The sequence below is a fragment of the Sarcophilus harrisii genome, chromosome 2 (genome assembly GCF_902635505.1).
Source record: "Sarcophilus harrisii chromosome 2, mSarHar1.11, whole genome shotgun sequence".
Taxonomy (NCBI): domain Eukaryota; kingdom Metazoa; phylum Chordata; class Mammalia; order Dasyuromorphia; family Dasyuridae; genus Sarcophilus; species Sarcophilus harrisii.
Window position 1 is genome coordinate 50251987 of NC_045427.1, and position 27001 is coordinate 50278987.

Here is a 27001-nt window from a genome sequence, read left to right on the forward strand (position 1 = left end):
TGATTTTGTACTTGTGTTTTAGCCAGACTGAACAACTCTCCCTTCTGCTAATACACCCTTTCTTCTTTTCTCCTCTTACCTTCCTTCTCTCTCCTTTTCTCTTTCCTCACACTATTACCTGTGTCTAACATCACTTCTCTCATTTTTTTCTATTCCCATCCATTACTGGGAGGATACAGGTTTTCCTTTATTTGCTCAACGAGAGTTGATTTCTATCCTTCTTCCCTTTCAGAATTTACATAAACCTTTTTGTTCCTTTCTGTACATCTTATTCAACTCTTTGGTCTGTATTTGTCTCTATGAGACGCTAAAATTTTTGAGGATTTATTAATCTTTCAATTTTGCATTCAGAGAGATAGCCATGATAGTGGATAGAGAAGTGCCATCAAAGTCAGGAAAACCTGGGGTTAAGTGCCACCTCTGACCCATATTGGCTCTGTGACCTTGTCAACTCGCAACTTTCCTCTAAGACTGTAAATTGTAGAAAAGGGGCTGACCTACATTGATCGAAGGAGATTCCTCACCTCATTATCAAGTTAATCGTAGATTATGTCCCTATTTCCCTTCTGTCACAGTTTCTAATTGGTATTCAATAAATGTTGACTCTAATGAATTTTTGTTAAACTATGTTGAATTTGGGCTTGGAATTGGGCTGAGTATGAATTCTAAGTAAATTCTAAATAATTCCATTTTTTCCTGTGTAACACTAGGCAAGTTATTTAAAATTTCTGGTGCTTATTTTCCTATAATGGTAGAAAGAAAAAAGATAGCAGGCAGAGGAATAGATGGATGGATGAACAGATAGGTATATAGATGGATGGATAGATAGACAGGTAAGCTGATAGATCATTTATTAAACTTTATGTGTCAGGAAAGCTTTTAAGTCCTGGGTATACAAATACAACCAAACAATATAGCCCTTGGCTACAAGGAGATTACATTTTAATGGGGACTGGACTAAATGCTCTCTATAATCCCTTATCACTCTAAATCAAAGTTTCCCAAATACAGTAGAATCCTCTTTCTTAAGTAGTACATCTATTTTCCAAAATACTTTCCTTCAAAATAACTCTTCTTGAGATGAATTAGATCAAACTTTCTCACAGCCTCCCCTGAGACTAGACTCATATAAATGACCTGAGTCTCATGATGGTGAAGTTGACTTCCTCATGACATACATAAGTAGCTAGTACTGGAGAACTGATCCCAACAGAATTCTCCCTTGAATCACTCAGCATATTTCATGTTATAATACTCAGGTTAGCCTAGACCTATATTGTTGTTTGTCCTTTGATCTTGAAGCAGACCATGAAATCAGGGAGGTGATACCATGACATGAAATGAATTGGATATAAGTGATGGGGGACTTTGCAAGGTCATCTGCCTCCCTTACTGTCTAGAGCCATCTAGGTCCAGTGGCCAATTGTAGATCAGGACAATTGGAGATGGCCCTGGATGCAATGGGAGACCTTGACCTTTTTAAACTAAGATCTATCAACAAGTCTAAGTTTGACTGATACAGCACCCATTCAGTGAGCAGCAAAAAATCTCTTTTACCTAGTCCCCCCCCCCCCCAGCCCAATCTAAATAAATAAACAAATAAATCTGGGAGGTGAAGACCCTCAGATTTTCTGGCCAAAGAAAAGATTATTGCTACTTACATTCAGTCTGAGAAAATCAGTACCCAAACAATGACCAATTGGGACTTGGTTTAGGACCTATTGGTGGCTAATGAGAATAAGATTGGTTTACAGCTCAATCCAACATCTCATTCTGGTCTTAAAGACTGACCATGTCCAAAGAAACCAGAGATTCTTAACCTCCTTTCTGTCATGGAACCCCTTTGACAGGCTGGTGAAGCCCATGGACACCTTTCCAGAATCATGTTTTTAGATGCATAAAATTAAAAAAAAGAGCAATTCTATTGAAATAAAGTCATCAAGAAATATTTATTTTAAAAAACATCTCACAAATTCAGGGAACCCAGGCTAAGAAGAACTTCTGGTATAAATGTTTGTTTTGGCAAGCCCTCCAAAAAGGTCACAGGTGAGTGATATTCCCTTTACCAGTCCCCCACCCTCTCCCCAGGTCTGAAGGGAGAACTGAGCCCTGAAGTATGTCAAGGTTCATTGGGGAGCAGATGGAGCTCAAGTGGGTCCTACCTCAGACTCCCCTCCTGGCAGCCTGTTTCAGCTTTTGGCTTCTTGCTCACACATTCCTATGAGCTTGCTGCCAGCTCGTTTCCCCAAAGGGTTGCTCAGTGGTGAGAAACTAGGGATTCTTTCTTATCTCGCCAGAACAGGATGTGTCCTGTAAACTGTGTCCAAAAGGTTTCAAAGCCTTCCAGATGATGAGCTAGCAAGTTTGGGCAAAAGGCAAAGCGATCACACAGTATCTGACTACAGTATTCTCTTCTGGCGCTCAATAAGCACACAGCGGCTAGTCTCCCCTTCTCCCTCTCCCCCACCCCTCTGTTGGCATTTCAGCATATCCTGGCCTTTACTAGCTGGGATGTGGGTCCAAAGGGAGATCCCCGAACACCAAGCGGCCAAGGTGAAAGTGGGAAATGACACGGGTGAATTCCTGCCATGTGGGGAATGTTTCCGGCAATTCTCTCCCATCCTCTGTTTTTTATTTGTTGTCTAGAAATTGGTGTTGGGAAAACTTTTACTGTTCTATCCTTAGTATCTCTGAACTGGAAGGCCTGATTCAGCATTCACTGAAGGGAACCTTAGAATACAGAGTATCCCGGTTGGATTTTAAAATGCAAAATATCAAGTGATAAAGGTACTGAGAACATAGAATGTCAGAAGTGGAAAGGTTCTTTAGAACAAGGTTCCCTAATTTTTCTGGATCATGAGCCCCTTTGGAAATCTGGAGAAGCCTATATAACCCTTCTCAGAATTACTTTTTAAAATTCTTAATCGAAGGAAATATTAAATTTCAGTTAAAGACTAGTGAAAATAAAGCTATGATGTTTTTTTCTTATTCAAGTTCATAGATTTCCCCTGAAAGTCTCAATAAACACTGGGCTCCAATGAAGAATCCCTTCCAAAGAACGTCAAAGTTAGTGTCTCTCCTGTGTTAGTTTTTCTCCACTTCATCCTGTCCATATCTAATTGACCCATAGTCATAGGCATGTTGTCTTTGTCATTACATAAGGTCAAGGACTGTTTTTGCCTAGTTTGTCTAGCTAACATTTAACATACTGTCTGACACATAATAGGCACTTGATATATGCTTGACTGACTGACTGACCTAAGAACCCAAAATATCAGTGCTAGGTAATACCCAAGAATCATTTTAGTCCAAGACTCTTTATTATTACAGATGGTGAAACTGAAGTCCAGAAAGATTTGAAACATAGGTCTTCCTTAACCCAGATGACATTTTTAGAGGGGGAACACATTGCTTAAAATGAATCTGGAGAGAGTCAAGGGATCAGGGAGATAAGGAACTCAGTATAAAAAAAATCACTTCACCTCTTACCCCTTTGGGACTAGTTTCTGCACCTTTAAGATTAATGTGTTGGACAAAGGTTTCTTTCATTTGCCAAACCCTATAGGTGTCAGAATATCCATAATAGCATTCACAGTCATCTGTTTTGTTCTGAGGATTTGTAAGGATTTTCTCTAAGTTATTCCATTAATGCTTAGAAGGGTAGTCAGTATGATGTTGGTGTTAGGACTGAGATGAAATTTGCTCCAGGATTTACTTGCTATGTAATATAGGACAAATCTCTTCCCATCTTTGGTCTCTGTTTTCCCACCTGGAAAATGGGGACAATGATACGCTCACATGTTAGTTCATAGGGTTCTTGTGAGGTTTGGAAAAAAGGAAAATGCTAGGAAGTGAGGAAAAAAGAAAAGCATGGAAAGAATGTATAAAATCAGGTCAAGTCTATAGAGAGAATTCTATGGATGCATGAGTGTAAAATAAAATCTAAGAGGATCATTTTTGTCCTGTATCCCTGGGAATGAAGGACCATAAATCGCATCTACCTGCCTGCCTTTCCCCTCCAGTCACTGATAAAGGATGGGATGATCCAACAAAGAAGCCATGTGCCATCATCTCAGCACCAGGTATGAAAAGGCTTCCTACCAGCCTTTGGAACTTTTAATGAGTGGTTGGCAACACTTTAATGGACACAGTACGGAAAATCTTTGTGGTGTTTGCTATGGCTGAGAACTTAGGATGCAATAAAACACGGTCGGCTAACCAAATGGTGGGATGGTGTGCTTTCCTTGGGAGAAAAATAAATAAATAAAAATTCAACGGGCTTCCAGCAAGCAATATCTGTGGTATGTTTGTGTTTGTGTATGGGTGTGGGTGGAGGGAGTGTTGTTAGAAAGGTGTTAGCTTGTCCCTTTCTCTAGTCCTTCTTGTCTTTTTTCTTCACATAATCCCTCCTTCCCGGGCAAATCATAATAATTTTTTCTCTCTCCTTCCCTCTTTCTCTCTTTTCCTCCTTTCTTCTTGCCCTCTTTTATTTTCTCCCTTCTCTCTTCCTTCCCTTCCTTCTGCCTTCTTTTCTTTCCTCCCTTCCTCCCTTCCTCCCTTCCTCCCTTCCTCCCTTCCTTCCTTCCTTCCTTCCTTCCTTCCTTCCTTCCTTCCTTCCTTCCTTCCTTCCTTCCTTCCTTCCTTCCTTCCTTCCTTCCTTCCTTCCTTCCTTCCTTCCATCTTTGAGTCAGTATTTTGGGTCAATAGTCTTCCAGTCAGAGTATGTAGATATGAAGTATAGACATTATTACCTACTTCTTAGAGACAAGGAAGTTGACATCCAAAGAGATTAAGTAAATTATATGGGGAAAAGTCTCACACTAGAGACTGGGACTGAGTAATAATAAGGTGGCTCAGTGAATAAAGCACTAATCCTGGAATCAGAAACACCTGAATTAATATCCAGTCTCAGATACTTATTAGTAGGTGATCCTGGGAAAGTTATTAAATATTTTTCAGTCTCAGTTTCTTCATCTGTAAAATGGGAATAATAATGGCTTCTAATTCCTAGGATAGCAATCAGGAAAAAACCCTTCAATACTATAGAAATGCTCACTATTATTATTAGTTGGCTTTCTGGCTCCAGATGTAGTGTTCATTCAATGCCATTACAAGAAGCATTATTAAATACCTACGATGTACTATATAGTGGGTTTTTATGCCACTGCATTTACAATAAAATGAATTTCCTAAAAATATCATCTTTAAAGAAAATTTGAGCAAGTACAATTAATCATTCCTTGATTCTAGAGGAAGAAACTGAGGCTTACACAGGTGAAATATCTTGCTCATGATCACAGAGTGGGAATTAAACCCAAGATTTCCTGGTCCAAATTGGGCTGGTTAGTAGCAAAGCAAGAACTTGAACTCAAGATTTTTTTTTTAAAGAATAGATAACATGAATTATAGATCACTTAAGATTTGTAAAGTGCCTTACTTATATTAACTCATTTGATCTTCACAATAATCATTTGAGGAAAGAAAGAAAGAAGGAAGGAAAGAAGGAAGAAGGAAAAAATGAAAGAAGAAGGAAAAAATAAAGTAAGGCAGGAAAGAAAGGAGGAAGGAAGAAATGAAGGGAGGGAGGAAGGAAAGAGGGAAAGAAGGAAGGAAGGAGGGAGGTAGGGAAGAAAGGAAGAGAAAAAAGAAGGAAGAGAAAAAAGAAGGAAGGAAGGAGGGAGGGAAAGGAGGAAAAAAGAAAGAAGGAAGGAAGGGAGGAAGGAAGGAAATATCTACTATTTATTAAAGTCATTAAATGTCTACTATGTGTCAGGTACCATGCTAAGAACTTGACAAATATTATCTAATTTTCTTCTCATAACAATCTAAGGAAGTAGATGCTATTATTTCCTCCGTTTTACAGTTAAGGAGATTGAGGCAGAAAGGGTGAAGTGATGTGCCCAGGGCCACACAGCTAGTAAGTGTTTGAAGCTGGATTTGAATTCAGATCTTTTGGACTTCAAGCCTAGTGCTCTCTCCATTGTTCTGCCTAATTGACTAGGTATTCTCAGATAAAGAAACTGATGCTGTATTATTTCAGGTAAAGATATAATGGTGGAACAGTGGGTAGAGCATCAGGCTTGCAGTCAGGAAGTTTCATCTAGAGTTCAAATCCTGCCAAAGACAATAGCCCTGTCACCGAGTCAGTCACTGAACCCTCGGTTATTTCATCTATAAAATGAGCTGCAGAAGGAAATGTTAAACTATTCCCAATATCTTTGCTAAAAAAGTCATGAAGAGTTGGACATTACTTAAATGACCCAACAACAACAAAAGATATAATGACCTATATTATTACAAATAAAGATCCTGAGGCTGACCTAGCTAGTAAATGTCTGATCGTGGGATTCAAATCCAAGTGTTCCTGATTCAAATCAGTCATATCATATCATCTCTTAGTTCTTAAAAGTCAAAATGTTTTTGTACTCTGCAGAGTCTATTCAACTAAGTCCTAAAAAGAGGAGTGAATGAACTTTTTATTGGTTCTTTCTTTCCTGGGAACATAATTGTTTGGCTTTTTCCCCCTTTCCTAAGCTGATGGATGTGCTGAGGTCAGTAATGGAGAGTGGAGGTACTATGTTTTGATTTGGCACCTGGGGAATTTGTAAGATTGGCAGCCTCTCTCTTCTCCCTTGCTCCCAACACCCAGTTTAAACACATAATCTGCTCTATGGATTACCCTTTCTAGAAAACAGCCTGGAAAAGAAGCTGGTTAGGGGGTAGGGGGATGGTGAAGTCCTTCTTTGCTCCTCCTATCCACAGTGGGGTAGCTCCTTTTGTGCCCTGACCCCTGGAAGAAAGAAATCCTTGGGAGTTTGATTGCTTAGAGTCGCCCTCCCTTTGTGCTCTGACACATACCATTTGCCAGTGGGCACAGTGTGATTAATTGGGCACCAGGCACATCTAAGTGCACGAAGTTCAAGGCTGGCCTGCCTTCAAGGCTCATTATCAGCTCTAATTGCTGGTTAGAATTTCACAAATCTTCTGCCCTATGCAGGTGGATGACAATATGGAAAGGTCACACCTAAAGGCTTATTAACTCTGTGGTGTGAAAGGTAAGGCCATCTGGTCACCATTTGACAATTTAAGTGGTAATTACACCATTTGGCCTGCGAATTGCTGTGAGCTGCTGTTTTGAACTGTGGCAGCCCTAAATTAAAAAAAAAAATCGTGCCAAACAGGCAAGTGTTTAAAACTTGTTTCTAGAACTGAGATACTAGCATCTGTTGCAATCTCACTTCTTTCTTTCTTTCTTTCTTTCTTTCTTTCTTTCTTTCTTTCTTTCTTTCTTTCTTTCTTTCTTTCTTTCTTTCTTTCTTTCTTTCTTTCTTTCTTTCTTTTTCTTTCTTTCTTTCTTCTCTCTCTCTTTCTCTCTTTTTCTTTCCTTCTTTTTCTTTCTTTCTTTCTTTCTTTCTTTCTTTCTTTCTTTCTTTCTTCTCTCTTTCTTTCCTTCTTTTCTTCCTTTTTTATTTCTTTCTTATCTCTTCTTTTTCTTGCTTCTTTTCTCCTTCCTTCCCTCCTTCCCCCCTCTCGCTTTCTTTTTTCTTTCTTCCTTTCTTCTTCCTTCCTTCCCTTTTCTTCTTTCTTTCTTTCTTCCTTCCTTCCTTTCTTGCCTTTCTTCTTTTTTCTTTTTTCCTTCCCTTCTTTTCTCTTCTTTATTTCTTTCCTTTCTTCTTTTCTCTTCTTTTTTCTTCCTTCCTTCCCTTCTTTTGTCTTCTCTTTCTTTCTTTCCTTCTTCCTGTTCTCCTTTCTTCTTTCCTTTGCTCCTTCATTCCTCCCCCCTTCCTTCCTCCTCTGCCTCCTTCTTTCCCTCTCTCTCTCCCCACCTTCTTTTTCCTTCCCTCCTCTCTTTACTTCCTTTTTTCTTCCTTTTTTTTATAAATTCATAAATGAATTGTCCAACTCTTCATTATGCATATGAAGGTGGCTAGAAGCCTGATACTCTGGAAACCAGAGGGCTGGAAAGGTAGGACACCTGGTTCCTACTTCTAATTGTCACTGATTCTCTGTGTGACTTTGGACAAATAATTGCATTTCTCCTGGCCTGAGATTTCTCTAAAATGAGAAGATTGGAACGGATTATTTCTAAGATCCTTCACAGCTCAGATAACCTATATTCCAAGGGCCTTTCTCCATCTGACATTCTGTGTTCTAAGGTCTCTCCCACATGCTGTGTTTCTAGCTCTGACACTGTTCCAAGATTTTGGCCATCGCTGAGGCTCCATTCCATGACCCGCATAAAGATGCCACAGCCACCAATGACCATAACTAATAACACCTGCTTGGTGAACTCAGGGAGCCCAAGAATGGAATGGAGGCAGCTTGGTAAGAAATTCCATCGCTGCAATATGGAAGTGTTTAAGCCTGGCCAACACCAGTCAGGGTAGCAGAGATCTGAACCTTTAAATTACCGCCATTCCCTGCCTGAGGGAAAAGTAAATAAACAATTCACAGCTGCATCACCTAAACACAGAAACACAGCTATCTCTTTGGGGCTGTGATTGCTGAACAAGTAATTAAGTGGGAAATGTGAGCCCTCAATGTCAGTGTGACATGATAAAGGTCTCAGGCTGTAAATTAACTGAACCCCAGAGAGACCTGGGGATTAACCCTTGCAGCCAGGAGAGGTGAGAGCAGTCTTATCAGCCCAAAGTGTCAGCTTCATGGAAATGGGATGCAATATAGGCCATGGATCCAACACTCTGAACTCACCAGGGCTGTTTTTATCTGATTATTTAAACGCTCTGGAATTTGGATGACTTCCCTGTGGAGCCCTTGTAAACGCTCAAGGGAAAGGTAGACTGAGTAAGGCTTGGAGAGTGAAATTCCTTGGGTTTAGTACTTCTCTCAAGGAACCAATTAAACACCTATTTTGTTGTTGTTGTTTTTAGAAATTGGCGATGTCCAATAGTATACGAGGGGCTAGGTTTCTAAATGGAAAAAAAAATGCTTAAAGGTTGGGTTAGGAGCACGTTTGTAATGAGATAATTGGACAAACAACATCTGGCTGGAAGTTAGCTAATTTGAGTTTCAATTTTGTTTTCAATAGTTCTAGTTCTGTGACTTTGGTTGACTTAACTTTTTAGAACCTCAGCTTCTCCATTTGTGAAAGGATTATAGGGATGATAGCTCACATGTAAGCATGGCTTTCAGGTTTACAAAGCATCTTACACACATTTTCTTGTTGGAGAGGTAGTATGCATTTGGAATCAAAGTGCCTTGCATTGAATCATGACTATGGGTGCTGATTACCTGTGGGATGACCTTGTGCAAGTCAGTTCACAGGTTCCTCATCAGTAAGATAAGAGGATTGGATAATATTGTCCCTATGGTCCATACTGTACAATGGAACAAGTCAGCTCCAGGGTCAGACAACTTCGGTTCAAATCTCAACTCTGCTGCTTAGTACCTTAGGCATCTCACCCAACTGACCTGGACTTCAGTTTCCTCAAAGAGTTGAACCAGAAGACTTCCGAGTTAGTTTTCTCATAGCGCTATACTTATAATCCTTCCACTATCTATTACTCTTTTGTTTTTCCAACAAACCTATTAGACCAGTTGAGTATTATACCCTCATAGAAAAAGTAACAGTTTTTAGAAGGGATTTCCTCAGAGAAGTAAACTCACATTTTACTTTACATACCTCACAGGGCTTTTATCTATGTCAAGTAAGAGCATCTAAGTGTTCTATTTTGGTAGAGTTCTGTTTAAATAGAAATTATAATAATTATTACTATTATTATTATTATCATAAGTATCATAGTATGCCTTAAAGAAAAGTGATAGCTTTCCCCCTCCTTGGATAGACAGACTTCTCCATAGACAGAGGGATTCAGAATAGAAAATATGAGCTCCATATGACAAATAAAGGAATAGATTGGAATATGCTTTGATGGAAATCACTAGAAATTAGTGGGAGACTGTGAGAACTGTTATGGTAATAGAGAAAAAGACATTTGGTTGGGAGATTTTTTGGTTCATTCTTGTTGGTAATTTATAATGTTAACTTGGGGCAAACTGACTAAGGGGACTTATGGGACCCAGTTCTCTGCTCCATGAAATAAGAAGGTTGGACTAGATCAGGAATTGTTGCCCCAGAATCCACAGACTCCCAAGAAAACCAGGCAAAAATTTTAGGGGCTTTATGAACTTGGATAGTTCCTTGGATAGGAAAATAATTCATCTTAATTTTCACTAACATCTAACTGAATGAATTCAATTATGAATACAGGTAATATATCACTGAAATATTAAGGTTGTCCAGACTACCAAAGGGGTTCATTAAACAAAAAAAAATGTTAGGAACTCCTGGACTCTGTGATTTCTAAGGATCCATCTCCAACATTCTGTACTCTGAGATTTTTTTTTTGCTCTGGTATTCTCTTATGCAGGTATTTTCTTGTTCTAGAGTTCTGTGGATTTTGAAGGCTGTTTCAAGGGCTAAAGCAATATTGGTAAGTATTGTGTATAGGATGACCTGACTTTTGCACAGATTGGAACAATGTCTAACCCGAGGGGATATATGCGAACGGGGGTGGGGGGAACAGGAGGTACATTGTGGGGGGAGATGAATTCAACACCAGAAATATTACCATGACTGACCGGAGGCATCACTTTGGGTTTGTGCTCCTTGGCCTGTTTGCTCTGTCTCTTGGGAGCACTGTACAGTTGGTAGGAAGCATGCTGATTCTTTATTCCTTTGGAATTGGGTATTTGCTGTATTTTCTCTAAAGGGTTGGGAGGGCAAATCTACATGGTAAGATCTAGTGAAGCCAGCAGGATGGGAGAAAAGGGTTTAGGGGAATGGATTCTCTGCAACAAATGGTGAGCTTTTTAAGGTTCTTGGACACTGTGTATCTCTCTCCTGGCAGCTAGTTGTCTGCTAATTTGATTGAGTTTTTTAATTCTTGAAGCTTTGCTTCTCTTGGGATTTTGCAGGGAGTTTATTTGGAGATATGCAGGAATGAATTGTTTTTTTTTTTTTTTTTTCCCCACAATAAATCCTGAAGACAGCCCTAAGGACAAAGTCTCAACCTGGGGTCTGTAAAACACACACACACACACACACACACACACACACACACACACAAATACATTCTCATTTATGCAAATACATTCACATAAATGTATAATGTGTCCATTATATATACATATATGCACATATAATCAAAATTGTACTTTAATATAATTGATTTTCTTCGCAATACTATTTATTTTATGCAGTTTAAAATACTACCCCGACAAGGGTTCCATAGACTTCTCCAGACTGCCAGAGGCATCCATGACACAAAAAAGCTTAAGAACTTCCCAAAGGGGACACAGTAAGAACATGAGGATCCCCCCGGGGCTTCAAAGTGGAAGGCTGCAAATGGCCACTGTTAAAGTTTGGTGGAAAATAATCCTAGCTATAAAAAGGGACCTTATTGATTACGTTGTCCACGCTGGAACTAGAAGGACTTCTTTGAAGCTTGTAAGATGGAATCACAAGATTTCAGAATTTGGACGTTCCTCAATGGTGATATAGTAAAATTCTTTCATTTTATTAATAGGGAAATTGAGACCCAGTGAGGAAAATTCTTAACTAAGATCACACAGGGAACTGATGGCTGAGCCAGAGCTTCATGCTGGTCAGTGTGCATTCTGCTACATCTTGTTCTTCTCCTCCTGGTGGGAGCAAGGTCCTGATGGAAATTCTAGGCATAAGGGAACCTGAGCAGGAGAAGGCAGAGGATGGGTTTTGAACTGCAGTTGGTGCTCTCGTCTTAGCTTCTAACTCCTCACTTTCAGAGAGGAGCAGATCCAAAGTCTCCAAGATAATTTTCTTTTTAATGAAAGAATTTAAAGAAACTTAGTCTTTCCTTGAGTTTAATTGAATTCACTTGGAACTTAAATTTCCTCTTGCAGGAGAGGCAAAAAAAATAATGGCTGTGAAAAATCCTATAAGGATTCTTTATATATTTATGGACAGTGATTAAGCTATCTCCTAGCCTTTTTTTTCTCCAGGTTAACCAAGCTGAATTCCCTCCATAATCCCTCCTTCCCATTCTTGAAGCACGTTTTCCTAGAACCTTTTTGTTGCTAGTTCAGGACTATTGAACCTCTTTTGGAGGCATTGTTCTTTGTGGAACACACAGATAGCTTTTCATCATCAAGGTGGATGCTGCTCATTATTGCTAGACTGCTGATTAAGAGACTGAAGAACAATATTGTATACATTTTTTGGGGAGATTTCCATCTCTGCAATCTGCCCTGGCAATAAGAGTGGATGGACTTGGTATGAGTGGATTAGAGTTTGAACTTGTTCCCTACTGCTTAGCAATTACACAAATTCATTTTAAGGAATTTTTAAAACTTAAAAGTAAAATTCTAATTAAAAAGACAATATTAAACAGGCTAATGGTTTGTCTCAAGACCATTTCTACCTGAACCCCACTAGAAAAGATGAGAATACCACAATACCAACAATGAGAGCACCAGAAGCTCTCTATATTTTTTAACAGACAAATAATAAGTCCACATGCTGAAAAATACAGATCTCAGAATATCCTTGAGTACGCAACCAAAAAATGGTAAAAGAATGATCATAGCATGACCATAGATCAAATGGTTGTCCATAATTTTTTAGAAATAACATTGATTCATAAAAAACTCAAATAATATTTTAAATAGATAACATTATGTCATATTATAAACTCTGACTTGGATTTGGAGTCAGATTGATGTAAGTTCAAATTTTATCTCAGCTATTTCCTAACTGTGTGATTTTGGACAAGTCATTTTACCACAGCCTCAATTTCTCATCTGTAAAATAGCAATAATAATAGTACGTCACACAGGGATATACGAAGATCAAATGAGATAACACACATAGAGTATTTTGCAAACCTTAAAGTGCTAGATAAATGCTAGCTATTATTATCATTCCTTAACATTCTCATTTTGCTTTGTTCTGGCAATATTTGGACTTCATTTTACCTATCTATTTATCTATTTTTTATTCATCAATTTTACTATTTATTTATAGTTATCCTTTTATTTATTTATCCATTCATTCAAATATTTGTACATTCATTTGCTTGTTTGTTTATTCAACCACTTATTTATTCATTCATACATACATCCAGTCATTAATCTATCTTCAACATTATTAATTTTCCTTTCTTCTTTCCCCCTCTCTCCTTCTCTCCCTCCCTTCCTCCCTCCTCCCTTCCTCCCTCCTCCCTTCCTCCTCCTTTCTTTCCTCCCTCTTTCCCTCCCTCCCTCCCCTTTCCCTCCTTCTCTCCTTCCCTCCTTCCTTCCTTCCTTCCTTCCTCCCTTCCTCTCTCCCTCCCTCCCTCCCTTTTTTCCTTCCTTCTTTCTTTCTTTCTTTCTTTCTTTCTTTCTTTCTTTCTTTCTTTCTTTCTTTCTTTCTTTCTTTCTTTCTCCAGAGAACAGAAGATATATGTATATGGAATACATACATGCAATATATTCATAAATACCCACATACATAAATACAATTTTTATGTTGTTATTGTTTTATATATGTGTATATCTATCTATCTATCTATATGTTAACAAAGAAGGTATAGTGGCCAATAAGTTTCCAAAACAGAGAGATCCCAAAGTCAGTGTGTTATCTAGAAAACTATTAAGAAAATACATTCATAAACATCTTTTAATCCTTTTTAAAAAGAAATTCACTGATAGCTTCAGGTTGAAGTAGATACTTTCTTTTGCCACTTCACAGAATAGCAATGTTTGTAGCACCATATACTTTACCTAAAGATGCTTATGTGTTTTATAAGAAGATGTGGGGATATCAGAACTTGTTACAGGTTAGTGAGTCAGCTTTTTTGCAGGGCCCCTGGAATCAGTTCCCTTGAGTGGCCACCTACTTTGCCTAATCCACCAGGCCTGCTCAAGTGACATCAACCCGTGAAAACTGGAAACAGCTGATGTTGTAGCTCATAGTTCTGCAGAGCAGAGGCTCTGGCTTCCAGGCTATGGAAGTGACATGATCACGCTTGAAAGGGCCTGTTTACATCACTAGAGATAACCTGGTTCTATAAAAATAGCCAGGGCGGAGGGTCAACAAAGCTGTCAGCAGGGAGATCACTCACCTCCTGGCCTCTGTTCTACTAGTCCCTTACTGTCCCATATGTAGGGTCCAGGGAGGGGACACCCTGGTTGATCTCAAAAATGACCCAGTGTTTAAGTCAACATGACCACAGCAGGCCTGCCTTCCTAGTATCTCCTGGTCAAGCTTTATAGCTTGATTCTGTTCCAATGATATTTCCAGGTTACCCCTTGCAAGGGTAATAAAAGGGACTTTAGGGGAAAAAAAACACAACAGCTGTCCTTTTTTTTTGTTGTTTGTTTTAAGCATTTCATGACAGATTCAGCATCTGTGACACGGAGTGTCATTGTCCGCTTTGGATGCTCTGACAGGGAGCCAGGAGCAGAGAGCACCTGGGCATAGCCCAGGCTTCCCCAGGGGAGGGCTCTTGGCGACAGGAGCGTATTGTTGGGAAGGCTGCATTGGCTCGTTTACATGTTACTGGCAGCCCATCCATCAGCCGATTGTGGGAATCTTTCACAGAATGAAGCCTGGGCCAAGATTTTCTCAGTCCTGGCCAGGCTGTTCACTTTCACAGGTCTCCTGGGTAAGGAAGGGGGTAATCCAGATGGGCAAGCTGCCCATGCTCCACCAAAGGCAAGGTCTTAGGCTGTGGGTGGGTTGTGAAAGGAAGAAGTTGCTTGGGTTTCCCACCCCGATTCTAGAACAGGAAATGATTTCTTATTGGTGGACCTGTTCAAAGGATATTTTCCTCAGCCATATTGAGCTGATTTTGTCACTTAGGGGATGGAGGTGTAGGTTGAATCATGACATGTTGAAGCATACTGATGTTGATTCATGAAAGGATTTGTGTTTCAAGGCTTCTTCATTTGGACCCTTAAAAGATCCATAAATAGATATCAAGGGAGAGGGGTCTGTGAATGTGTTTGGAGAAAATTTCATTTCTATTTCCACTATTCTTTAATGAAAATTTAGCATTTTCTTCAATTTTTTAAAAACATGACACTGAGAAAGTGTCAGTAGAATGCCAAAGAGCTCCATTACAAAAATGAAAAGATGAAGAATCCTTGATTCAGATAATTAAGTCCCCCAAACCATGATGGGAGTATTGATTTTTTAAAAAATTAAGAAAAATTGACAGCATAATGTATGAAAGAACTAGGAGTTAGTAGACATGAATGTTGGGTAAAATAATTTAATCTTTGATCCTCACCTGTAAAAATCTGGAAAATAACTCTTCTTCCCAAGGTTGTTCTGAGGAAAGCAGTTTGTAAAGTGCTAGGTAAATGTGTTAACACACATTATTAAAAAGAAATCCACATTACTTCATTACTCAGTAAAACTGATGGGAGAGCTATGAGATTTGAGTTACAGACTTGACTCTGCTTGGATTTTTATTTTCATCAACCACTAAATGAAGGGATTGCTATAGTCTTCTCTTAGATCCCTTTTAGAAGTAACACTCTATGACATTTATGGCTCCAAATTCTGTGCATCAATCCTTCCTTCTGTCTATCTGCAAAGCCATGTTTTGTAGACATGGAAGATTCCATGAGCAGGTGAAGTACATGGGATGATTGGATGGATTCCTTTGTATCTCCTGTTACTTGACAGTGTATTTCTTTATATATAAAGAATTATAGCATCATTCTTTATGGTCTTTAAAAGAGTTCTGTTTTTAAAACATTAAGTTTCTCCCTAGAGAAGGGAAAAACCATTAATTCCTTTATCAGCTAACACTTTAATTATTAGCTAACACCTTTATTATTAGTAAAGACTTTAGCAAGGATTAGTTAAGAGTCACAAGAGAGAAAGAAAGGGAGGAGACACAACTTAGATTGGATATAGATGACTGGGAAAGAAAAATATGTTTTTAGGTGAGGGGAAAGAAAAACTTCCCCTTCTTCACAATTTTCCATTGGGTCTGGAGGTTTATAGCTTCTGAGGAATGTCTTAGAACATACAAGGCTTTTTTATAATTAGGCAGATTCCCATTGATCCAGATGGAGTGACAGCCTCTAAAGGGCAGAATGAAACTCTTCAAAGACCCCAGTCAAACCCCCGAAGCATCTGGTGGTGGTGGTAGGGTTTAAGTGGACCACCTTGTAGGCTCTCCTGCTGGGATCCACATTAAGAAAGGATGTCCAATGTGTGCTTGTTCCCAGGGGAGATTAAAGATGTGACTATTGTATGTCCCTGCTTTTGTAAACTGAGTCTAAATCAGGAGTTCTCAATATTTTTTCTGTGTATCATAAGTCCCTTTGGCAAGTCTGTTGAAGTTTATGAACCCCTTCTCAGAAAAGTATTTTAAATGCATAAATATAAAATGCACTAGATTATCAAGGAAATAAATTCATTTGAAATACAATTATCAAAAAAGGTTATATACCTCAGGATGTGAATCCCTGGTAGATGATCAGACAATCAAATGAACATCTTCCCCCCCCCCAAAAAAAAAAAAACCAACCCAAAATAGCCCAAATAACAATTGAATCAAAGCACAGTTATTGCCAGAATTCTGGTCCATTTAGTAATTGAAGAAGATTTCTTATGGTTCTGACATTTATGGTCATTTTCACTCTCCAGGACTCAGTTTCTTCAGTTATAAAATGGAAGATGGTGATGAATTAGAGGTACTTTAAGGCCCCTTCTTCCTCTGAATTTCAGTGGCTTTGTTCACATAGTTAATCTAGGACTATTCAAAAGATTAATTCATGGTTGGTCTGGGCATGTTATAGACAATCAGAATTCATTACATTGAAGTTAGGAAAGTGTGAGGAAGTAATTTTAAATGGATTAATTTTATGTTATGATGATGCACTGGAGCAGAATCTCAGTGTAAAAAGATGAAATTTATAAGGGATAAATTAAAGTTTTACTCTGAAGTCCAAAAAAAGCAGATTTCATTATTTTAAAGGCTGTCAAATGGAAGTAGAGTTGGATTTGTCGCACTTTGTCTCAGGAAGGTAGAGTGAAAAGAATAGTGAAGAGATTTTGGATTCAAATCATACCCCTTATTATTTGTGCAACCTTGAGAAAAATGACAATGTCTCTGTGTTTCTCCAGTTTCCACGTGTATATTATGACTTCCAAGATCCCTTTCATCTCTAAATCTAAAATCCCATAGCTAGTGGATAGAAGATACACACACATATGTAGACATATATGCATACATGTATATGGAGAGACAGACAGACCGAGAGAGGCAGAGAGGGAGAAACACACACACAGATACAGAGACATAAAGTGACAAAGAGACAGAGACATAAAGATGGAGAGTGAGAGACACAAAGAGATACAGACAAAGAGATAGAGAGAGACAGAGAGAGAGAGAGAGAGAGAGAGAGAGGGAGGAGGAGAGAGGGGGAGACAGAGATAAAGACAGAGACAGAGTGACAGACAGAGACAGAGACAGAGACAGAGGCAGAAAGAGAGACATAGACAGAGATGGACAAACACATACAGACAAGAGACAGACAGTCAGGCAGAGAGAAATTTGGCTCAACATTAAGAAAAAGAACTCACCTTGATTCCTGAGATCTTTTTCAGCTGTTAGATTTCTAAGTCTATGGAATACTTTAGGGTTGTTGTTATTTGGTTATTCATTTGCATCTGACTTTTCATGACCCCATGTACCATAGCATGCTAGTACCATCTCTGAGATTTTCTTGGCAAGGATAGGAAGTGATATGCTATTTTCTTCTCCAATGGATTAAGGCAAACACAAATTAAGTGACTTGTTCATAGTTACATAGCTAGTGAGTGACTGAGATCATATTTGAACTCAGCTCTTCTTGACTCCATTCCCAGCGCCCTAAGCCACTGAGCCATCTAGTTACCTCTGTACTTTAGCATTCTCTTGCCAAATTGTTATTAGATTTAAGGGAGTTTTCAGAAGTTGGGGAGGCAGTATTGCATAGTGAGTAGAGAAATGGCTTTGGAGCTACAAAGACCACTGTCTCTGACATCCATTGGCTGTGTGACCCCTTGTAAATCACGTAACCTACTTCTTGGTGCTTTAGATACTCATTAAGACAATAAATTGCAAGGAAATGCTGTCCTGGATTGGGGATATTCTCCATTAGGAATTCCTTCATTAGGAATTCTCTTTACAACAAAATGTCAAAGCCAGTCCCTACATTTACCCCTTTGGAACCTGAATCAGCTGCACAGGGCTCAATCTCTCATCTCCCTTATTCACTCCTGTAAAAGTAGTCCTAGGCTAGCTGGGTGGGCAGCTAGAGGCCTGGAAAAAGGAAAACCCGAGTTCAAAACCTTTCTGGACAAATATTAGCTGTGTAGCCCTGGGAAAATCACTTAACCCTTTTTTCCTCAGTTTCCTCATCTATAAAATGATCTGGAGAAGGAAATGGCTAGTGTCTTTGCCAAGAAATCCCCAAAGGGAGTCACAAAGACTTGGACATGTCTGAAATGATTGAACAGCAACAAATCATCAAGTTTCATTCTAAAAAATACAAACCAGTTCTTGCTCTCTCAGATTTTCAGGACACTTTTGGATTTTGGAGCAGTCTGAAATACCTCAGCAAGCATCATTATGAAAGCATTTGGTAATTCAGATCATGGAATGTGCAGAGATGCTTCCCCCCCACCTACCATATTCTCTTCCCATCTCTCCATCCCCTGGTCAAACATTTTGACACTTTTTAAATGTGACATTTTTATTGCTTTGATGGACAAGGAGGCAGGGAAAAGATAGGGTGAAGAATTTCATAGTTTATTTCTGTTCTACTGGCTCTACCCACCCAAAGATCAAGTCATCTGAATCTCAGTCATTGCTTTTAATCTGATGCCCCTATACTTGGGGAGAAATTTTCTGGGAAAAAAGAAATGTTTGTATTACGAGAAACGTGGATATTCTCTTTCAAGGTGCTAAATTTGTGCTGAGCTGGTTCAAAATACGACTGCATCTGGTTATGTCTGGTGTCTACTACTCAAAAAATGTCTTAAATTCCAGACAACCTCTTGGGTTTAGAAATAAAAGTCATCAATCCAGCATTTGAATTTAATATTTGAAACTGTATTCTAATCTCTCTCTTTTTTGTCTTCCACATGAATTAATTTTGCAAAAGTTGGACAGAAACAAAGTTTTTTTTTTTTAATTTTCCAAGAGAACATTCTTAACAGAATGGTATAAATAAAATAAGGTTTGACCTGAATGTTTACAATTTTTCATCTGATCTGGAAAGGTTGTAGACCTTTCTATAAAAATCTTACTCTTATCCCTCCCTGCACCCCTACTTTCTTCCCTTCATGAAAAAATTGTATTTTCTAAAGGTGATACAGCTGCTTGGATGCATATTAAATGTTAGGGTTTTTTTTTTTTTTTTGATTAACTGATAAGCTTTTATTGAAAATCACTGGAGGGAGATGAGTTAATATTGCAAGTAGCCTGAACCAGCTCTGTCTAGATTTATATGCCATTGACATTATTTTGAAAGAGCTGAGCAACCCATATATAGATACTTATCCATATATGCACATATGCACACACACACACACACACACACACAAGTACACATAATTTTGCCAGAATTCACACATAAGTACATGGAACTATCTAGAATTATATAAGCATTTCAAAAATATTTCAAATGATCTTTAGAAGTAAGCTTCTTATGAATAAGAATTGTTTCATTATTTATATCTATAACATCTAGCCTGAACAACCCTGAGGAAGAGCCAAGAGGCACATGCCAGTTATATCAAAATACTACCACTACCTCAACTACCAAATCCTTTAAACTTAGAGGGAGATGGCCTAGGATCCTGAGCCTGTGAACCCTAGGAAAAGTGGTGCTTAGACCATTAGTTATCCTTCTAGTCAGCCTTCAGCAGCCATCATCATTCGAATCAATTTTTCTTGACGATGGAGATTCTTTTTTTTAAATTAAGGTTTTTATTTGCAAAAACATGTGCATGGGTACTTTTTCAACACTGACCCTTGCAAAATCTTCCGTTCCAACTTTCCCCCTCCTTCCTTCCACCCCCTCCCCTAAATGATGGGTAATCCAATACATGTTAAATATGTTAAAATATATGTTAAATCCAATATATGTGTATATATTTATACAGTTATCTTGTGTACAAGAAAAATTGAATCAAGAAGGGAAAAAAACTGAAAAAGAAAACAAAATGCAAGCAAAAAAACAACAGAAAGAGTGAAAATGCTATGTTGTGGTCTACACTCAGTTCCCACAGTCTGGGTGTAGATGGCTCTCTTCACAAGATTATTGGAACTGATCTGAATCATCTCATTGTTGGAAAGAGTCACCTCCAAAGATGGAGATTCTTATCCCTTCCACCAATCTCTTCAACCAATTGCTATTAATGGACAGATGCTGTAGTTCCCCTTCCTAGATGATACAACTACTAAACACCTGAATAATAAAATTCTTGCCACTCATGTCCTTGGCACTATCAAATGGTTTGACTTCAGAAACTGATATTGTTTTCTTTTATCAATGAAGAACTAAGAATAAGGAAAATGCATTACCATCTGCTTTGCTATTTGTAGCCTAATGACCACGGGTCCTTCTTATGTGATTTACAAAAGAACTCTCCTGTATTTGTTGTTCTTCTCTCTCTATTAAAAAATGAGATCCTTGAAAGCAAGAGTTGTCTAACTTTTATGTATTCTAATGCTTTGAATCTATTAGGCATTTAACAAATGTCTAATAATAATAAATTCATTTTTTGTTATTGTTGTATCATTTTGTGACTCCATTTGGGCTTTTCTTGGTAAAGACACTGGAGTGGTTGGCCATCTCCTTTTCCAGTTCATTTTACAGACTAGGAAACTGAGGCAAACAGAGTCACATAGCCAGAAGTGCCGGAGGTTGGATTTGAATTCAGGAAGACTTGTCTTTCTAACTCCACGTCAAGTGCTCATCTACTAAGCCACATAGCTACCAGATTCATCCACAGTAGGCACTTAAATGCTTATGGATGGAAAATCCAGAATTGTGTGGATTTCTGAATGCATGAGAAGGCATATGGTCCCTAATGTCCTTAGAAATCTCTCAGAAATTGAAATGTTGAATCATGTAGTGGGAAGAGGATTGAACTTAAGTCTGGCCAACAGGTCCACATTATAAAGAACACAAGATGTGAATTTTAAGATCATGGGCTTAAATCCTGGTACTAATCTTTTTAGACTCTGATGTTGTTAAGTTGCCACCTTCTTCATTTGTAAAATTAAAGGTGTTGGCTAATAATGTCTAAGTCCTCTCCATGATCTAAATTTCCCAAAATTCTGGGACTTGAAAATTAGTTTTTCCCAGATGGAAAGGGTGAGTGTACCAAGGGAACTGAGTGCCAAGGCTGGTAACATGGAGACAGTCTGCTTGCTGGGAGACAAGAGTAGCCATTTCAACTCAAATAGTAACTAGCATGCGGTTGGCCAATAATGGTTTTGTGAAGATTGTAGTGGTTATGCAGAGCTGAAGGGTATTTGTCTAAATGTGGTCTGGAGAGGAAAAAACAATCCCTGACCCTGGATTTGTTTGGTACATTGATATTCACAGGGTTAGGAGGCCAACATTTTTACAAAACAAAAAAGTGTAGTGTCCCAAATGTCAAAGTGACCTCCCTAAAACATGGGCTGCTATTAAATAGAATACCACACTTGTGAAGTTCCCAGAAAAATGTCTTATTTCATAATTGACAACTCATTGGATTTGTATTTTTACTTTTTTATATTAGAGACTTTGAAATGGAATTTCACAGATAGAGACCAAAGCACAAATTTGTTATGTGTGGGCAGGTAGGAGTTCTTTTGAAGACAGAATATTAATTGAATTCAATTCTGCAAGTATTTTCATTTTTTTATTTACTTCATTTTATAGAAATAGCTTTTTATTTTTCAAAATAGATGTAAAGATAGTTTTTAACGTTGACCCTTGCAAAACCTTGTGTTCCAAATTTTTCTCCTACCCTCTCCACCTCCTCTCTCTTTTGAATAGCAAATAATCCAATATATGTTAAATGTGCAGTTCTTCTTTATATATTTCCACATTTATCAAGCTGCACAAGAAAAACCAGATCAAAAGGGAAAAAAGGAGAAAGCAAACACAAGCAAGCAAACAACAACAATAACAAAGGTGAAAATACTATGTTGTGCTCTACATTCAGTCTTCGTAGTCCTTTTCATGCATGCATATGGCTCTCTCCATTATAAGTCAATTGGAATTGTCTGAATCTCTTCATTGCTGAAAAGAGCCAAGTTTATCACAGTTGATCATCACATAATCTTGTTGCTATGTGCAATGTTCTCTTAATTTTACTTATTTCACTTAGTGTCTCCAGATCTTTCTGCTATCATCTTGCTGATTATTTCGTATAATCACATACATATAATCACATCATAATACAATAATATTCTATTACATTCATATAAAATAACTTATTCAGCCATTCTCCAACTGATGGGCATCCACTTAGTTTCCAGTTCCTTGCCACCACAAAAAGTGCTGCTACAAAGATTTTTTCTGCAAGTAATTTTAAATTTTTTAATTGTTAGTTTAAGAATTTATCTTTAATATCATCTTTAATTTATAATATATCCCCATCCCTTATCTAGTTAATTGTCCCTTATATTAAAAAATAAAATGAGGTAGAAAAAAAGGAGGGGAAAGAAAAGGGTGTCCAGCAAAAGTTCCCAACACATGTACTGAGTTTTACTGCATATGCAGAATTCCATACTCCTAGTCCTCTATTTCTTTAAGGACAGGAAGTACATTTTCTTATGTCTGTGCTGGAGGAAATGGTAGATACTTTGCTACCTATGTGTCTGGAGCACTTGAGGTAGAGGGCACCAAAAACTCATTTAGAAAAGAGTTCACAGAGGTGATATGCTTTGCTGAAACTTAACATAACTGGGAAATAACTTCTTAATTTGAAATTTTGCTAATTAGACTGGGTTCAAGTTTTTTTTTTTTTTTTGTAAATTTAGTAAACATCATTATTTCAGATTATCTGTGAAAATAAGTTTGTCATAGAGGAGTTTTTTTTTTAAAGAAACATATTTCCACATTAGTCATGTGAAAGAAGAATCAGAACAAAAGGGAAAAACAGGAGAAAGAAAAAAACAAAACCAAAAACAGTAAAAATGGTATGCTTCAATCCATATTCAGTCTCCACAGTTCTTTCTCAGGATAGGGATCAGCATTTTCCATCATGAGTCTTTTGGTATTGTATTAGATCATTACAGGGCAAAGTATAACAAAGTTGATCATCACACAATGTTGTGGTTACTGTATACAGTGTTTTCTTGGTTCTATTAACTTCACTCAGCATCAGTTCATGCAGGTCTTTCCGGGTCTTTCTGAAATCCACCTGCTCATCATTTCTTATAGAATAATAGTTTTCTGTTACATTCATGTACCACAGTTTGTTCAGCTCTTCCCCAATTGATGGGCATTCCCTCAATTTCTAATACTTTGCCATTGCAAAGACATTTTAAAATAAATTGTATAAATGTATTAACATTTTTGTACATGTGGGTCCTTTCCTTTTTTATATAATCTCCCTGAGACACAGACCTAGTAGTGGTATTGCTGTATCAAAGGGTATGCAGAGTTTTATCATCCTTTGGGAATAGTTTCAAATTGTTCTAAATAGTTGGATCAGTGCACAAATTTACCAATAATACCTCAATGTCTCAGTTGTCCATAGGGGATGTTTAACAAGAACAAAGTGATTTTAAAATCCTTTAGATATATTTTGGAAATATGGAAATATGTACAAAAGATTGAGGGACTTATCATTGTTATGAAATCACAGAATCATTGGCTTAGGTCTGGAGAGAACTGCAGTGATCAAACCACAGGTCTACAGTGTACCCCATGAATGGTCATCCAGCTACCATTTGAAGACTGATGTATCATGGTGGCTAGAGAGCTAGAAATAGAATCAGGAAGACCTGACTTCAAATCGCACCTTTGGTATTTTCTAGTCATGTGACTTTGGGCAAGACAGATTCTCTAAGCTTGAGTTTTTTTTAAACTATAATATGAATTACCCTTGTTCTGGAGTCCAGATTTGATGGACTCTTAAGAGTCCATCTTTCAATTTTCAGTTTCTAATTTTTTCCACCCCAAAATGTTATGGCAATGGGCAAGCACTTTCAACTTCTAATTGATGATCTTAAGATTATTCATGAAAGATAACTCATTACTTCCAGAGGCTACACATTTCACTTCTGAGGAAGTTTTTCTCTCTCTTATATTGAATTAAAATCTACCACCTCCATTACTCCTATTTATGGTGTCTGAGGTGATACCTTAAAAGAATCCTATTAGCCAATGTTCTATGTCACTGCATTTTCTTGAAAGAAGCAAAACTTATTGAATTAAGAAATGGAAGTGAACTAGATCAGAAGTATCAGATACTTTATTTTCAAGTAGTACCCTAACCATATTAAAATTTCCAAAATAAAGAGAAATACAATAGGATATATATATAATGTTAATATATGGTTTTTAAAGTCATTCTATGGCCCCCACAGGGATAGGGGTTCTTTCTTTTCTATTCAGTTGAAACTGATCTAATACAATTCTTTCATTTTACAGATGGGGTAATTGCAGTTCATCATCGATTTACAGTGAGGTTTCAATTAGTGCAAATAAAGAATCCCCTGGAGTGGCTGCATGTATTTGAATTCACAACATTGAACGTTATTTCTATGTCAAATATAGCCCAACCTAATGGAAATATGCAGTGTGAATCTGAATACTGTAGTCACTTTAATGACTTTATTTTTCATACTAATCAATTCCTGTTTGTATTATTAAATGACTTTGGTTTCTTGTTAATTCTGGCAAAGACATTTGTTAATATAGAGTAAAATTTACCATGATGTTGTGGAAAGGGTTAGGGTTAGGACTTCTGTCCAGTCAATTATCAAAATTCCAAATTAAGGAATAATTCCTTATTATTGTTGTGTTAAGCAAACCATAGCCTCTCTGGACTCTTTTCTAGATGAGGGCTAAAGTTAAGGGATTTGGATTCAAAATCATCCTCTTCCAGGTAATGAAATGTTAGTTTAGAGCTACCCAGGGGAGGGAGGGAGGAAGGGATAAAGGGAAGAATTGCTTAAATGCCTAAGGTCTCACACAAATCTTGTGACAGAGTCTCCAGTTCCTTGTGCCGGATCGTAGACTCTATAGGATAAAGGTTGAGGCAGGGAGTGAAGCACTTCTGAACTCTGACTCTTACCTCATGTTTGGAACTCTCCTCTTCATCTTCATCTCCAGCTTTCTTCAAATCTCAGCTAAACTCTCAACTTCTTCAAAAAACCTTTTCCAATACCACTTAAAACCAGTGCCCTCCTAACTTTCTCAGTCTGTTGTCTGTAGATAAATGCTTGATTGACTGTTTATCTATCATCTGCTTAAAGACTTCCAGTGTGAAAGAAATCCCCTATTGCCTGAAGCAACCCATTTCTCTCTTGAATAGCTGCAAGGTTTACCTTTCACACAATATGGATTTCCCTTTTTGCTACTCCAGTTCTGCCTCCTAGATTCAAATAGTTCTAACTCATTCAAATACTTGAATGTGATATAATGATCCTTCTAAGTGTTCCTTTTTTAATGCTATGCATCCCTTTCCCTTTATCTTTACCCAGTCTTCATAAAGCATGAATTCAAGATTATTTCCTGTTTATTCTGGCTGAACCTCATCTAGGCATTTTTCAGCTTATCTGTAATGGTGGATCCTGAAATCAAATCTGATCTCAGACCTTTACATAGCTGTGTGATCCTGTAGAAGTAACTTAATCTTTGCTTCAGTTTCCTCAATTATAAAATGGGTATTATAATAACAGTACCTACATCCCAGGTTTGTTGTGAGGACCTCACTTTATCATATTTCTAAAATGTCTATAGAAATACTTGTTCCCTTCCTTTTTTCCTTCTTCCTTCCTTATCAAGTACCCAAGACAGAACATAAGTGGCATATAGTCAGAGAGTGAAGAGGACAACTGGACTATTATCTTCTTATTTCTGGAAGCCCTAAATAAATTCCTATTAGCTTTTTTGGGTACTGTATCACACTGATTCATACTGAACTTATCGTCCACTAAAACCCCAAGATCTTTTTTTTAGACTGACTTGTCCCTGATCTTGTATTTGGGAATTTGGTTTTTTGAATCAAAGTGTAAGGTTAAATTTATTTCTCTTTTTGCTAATATCTTATTTAAGATTTTAGCATCAATATTCATTAGGGAGATTGGTCTATAATTTTCTTTCTCTGTTTTCAGCCTACCTGGTTTAGGTATCAGTACCATGTCTGTGTCATAGAAGGAATTTGGTAAGACTCCTTCATTCCCTATTTTATCAAATAATTTATATAGCATTGGGGCCAATTGTTCTTTAAATGTTTGGTAAAATTCACGTGTAAATCCATCTGGTCCTGGGGATTTTTTCTTAGGGAGATATTAAGATATTAGCAAAAAGACTACAGAAAATCATCTCCAAGATAATACACTATGATCAAGTAGGATTTATACCAGGAATGCAGGGCTGGTTCAATATTAGGAAAACTCAATATAATTGGCCATGTTAATAACCAAATTAACAAAAACCATATGATCATCTCAATAGATGCAGAAAAAGCATTTGATAAAATCCAACATCCATTCCTATTAAAAACACTTGAGAGTATAGGAATAAATGGACTTTTCCTTAAAATAATCAGCAGCATCTATTTAAAACCATCAGTAAGCATCATATGTAATGGAGACAAACTGCAACCATTCCCAATAAGATCTGGAGTGAAACAAGGTTGCCCACTATCACCGTTACTATTTAATATTGTATTAGAAACGCTAGCTATAGCAATAAGAGCTGAGAAAGAGATTAAAGGAATAAGAATAGGCAATGAGGAAGCCAAATTATCACTCTTTGCCGATGACATGATGGTATA

General features: G+C 37.6%; 1 long non-coding RNA gene across 4 annotated transcripts in view; it reads left to right on the forward strand.

Moving 5' to 3' along the window:
* LOC116421318 overlaps positions 1–25844 on the forward strand; it is a 49925-nt gene extending 24081 nt beyond the window's left edge. For 2 of the 4 annotated variants that reach the window (XR_004231640.1, XR_004231637.1), the window contains exons 3-5: positions 3983–4082; positions 8183–10454; positions 24649–25844. This is a non-coding gene — a long non-coding RNA (uncharacterized LOC116421318). Of the gene's footprint in view, positions 1–3982; positions 4083–8182; positions 10455–18557; positions 19997–24648 lie in introns of those variants that run through there. The other 2 variants (XR_004231639.1, XR_004231638.1) reach the window with 2 other exon arrangements.
* The last annotated feature ends 1157 nt before the right edge of the window (positions 25845–27001 follow it).